At 39.9% G+C, this 2,165-nt stretch overlaps 1 pseudogene; it reads left to right on the forward strand.

Annotated features, from left to right (window-relative positions):
* The first annotated feature begins 1,642 nt into the window (after positions 1 to 1,642).
* LOC133504182 (5S ribosomal RNA) lies at positions 1,643 to 1,761 on the forward strand (annotated as a pseudogene).
* The last annotated feature ends 404 nt before the right edge of the window (positions 1,762 to 2,165 follow it).

Genomic DNA, 2,165 nt, shown 5'->3' on the forward strand with positions numbered 1-2,165 from the left:
CTGCATTTTTTTTTTTGTACATACACTAGTTCTAAACAGTGTGATAGCGTTACAAAATGTTTTTTTCAAACAATGGCTGACTGGGAAGCACATGACCTTTTACAGGTCACTCTGCAAAATGCAACCCCTCACAAACATGCAGTCTTTTTAGATATGATCCCGTATTCCCACTCATTCGCTGGAAACTGTAAAAGTATATTTGGGAATGTGTGTGTTGAAGGAAAAAGATAAAGAACATCACTTATGTGCTTTGCCACAGCAAGGATTGTATAGAATACAAAACGTACAACCTGTAGACTTAGACAGGGTCCAAGGAAATTATTTTTGCCTACGGCAATAGACAGAGAACATATCAGAGAAACATACACTTCTTCATGGAAAAAAAAAAAACATCCATGCAGCAAACAGAAGGGAGTTGGAATGGAAATTAAGGCAGCAACGGCAGCAGTGTCTCAACAACATTCAAATGATGTGTCTTTTTTAGCCCTTAAAAGGTCAACGCTGTCCTTGGCAGTGACTTAACACAAGAGGGAAGTATACTACATGCATGTTTGGCCTAATGCGGTAAAATGACCGTCTCGTATTCCAGACGTGTGCTCTACTGCGAGACAATGTATCTGGACCACTCTATGGTCATTATGATAAAATAACTGTACCCAGGACAGACTAAGGTTAGGGTATAGTAACACATGCTGCAAGTAAGCAGAATGACATTATCTGCATATAAGCGGAAAATACAGAACTTGTCATTGCTATTAATATTTATTCTGCACACGATACACAATTATTTATACGTTGCTTTTGCATAAAATCATTTAAATAGTATGTTTATAACGAGAAAGTTAGTAGCTCATGGCCTTACTTATCCTGTATCTCCAACATCAAGAAGAGTACATACAATAGATACTGATAAATGCACTGCTGCATTAATGCATTGAGAAGAACTTATCATTAGTTCCTACATCACCGCCTGAATATAGAGTATCTAATGTATACACTGCTATGATATTAATTTCTGTTGGAACTGTTCAGAGTTGTGTGGAGTACAAATGTTTTAGCATTTTGAATAAAACCCCTTGATACAAACTCCACAGAGGAAGGTATTTGGACTCCAAATCTCAAAAGTATTTACTCGGCCAACATCCCGCCTAAATAAGAGATGCTAAAGAAAATACATATTTGGAAAAACAAATGAGTTCTCATTAGCTTTTCAAAAGTAAAATAAACATTTTGGGGATGCGTGCTTTTGATCTCCAGGTAAAATATTGATTATAATGTATATTTACTGCTTAGTTTCTCTCTGACTTTATGAGAAAATATTTTAAATATCCATCCATCCATTTTCTTTGCCGCTTATCCTCACGAGGGTCACGGGAGCGCTGGAGCCTGTCCCAGCTGTCAACGGGCAGGAGGCGAGGTACACCCTGAACTGGTTGCCAGCCAATTGTAGAGCACATGGAGAGAGTCGCACTCACAATCACACCTCGTGGCAATTTAGAGTGTCCAATTAATGTTGCATGTTTTTGGGATGTGGGAGAAAACCCATGCAGGCATGGGGAGAACATGCAAACTCAACACAGGCAGGGCTAGGATTTGAAACCTGGTAATCAGAACTGTGAGGCCAATGCGCTGCAGTTGCTCCACCTACTGCCATGCTACTCTGAGAACGCCCGATCTCGTCAGATCTCGGAAGCAAAGCGGGTTTGACCCTGTTTAGTACTTGTATGGGTGACCGCCTGGGAATACCAGGTGCTGTAAGCTTGTCTCCCCAGCTAAAAAGCAGAGCGGTTGCGTCAGGCAGGACATCTGGCGTAAAACTGTGCCAAACAAATATATGCGTTCATCTGAGGTGACACGCTGTCGCGACCCCTAATGAGAGAAGCTGAAAGGAAAAGAAGAAGAAGATATATATATCAACTACTTTCACAATGTTACATCTCTCCTAAAATGCATAGTTTTGATACTTTAAATGTCTCAGAAGTTGTGCATATGATTTCTTGTCTGGCTTCTGTTTTACTATTCATGTGAGCCTTCTAACCTAGTTTTCCCATTTCATTTACATATTGTCTGCTTAATATGTCTGCTAGAAATGTCAAAAATGCTGTGTTCAACATCCATTTCCCCTTTCCCTATCTTTTTGCACGACACTACATTCTTGCAAGGAC

The sequence above is a fragment of the Syngnathoides biaculeatus genome, chromosome 7, assembly GCF_019802595.1.
Source record: "Syngnathoides biaculeatus isolate LvHL_M chromosome 7, ASM1980259v1, whole genome shotgun sequence".
Taxonomy (NCBI): domain Eukaryota; kingdom Metazoa; phylum Chordata; class Actinopteri; order Syngnathiformes; family Syngnathidae; genus Syngnathoides; species Syngnathoides biaculeatus.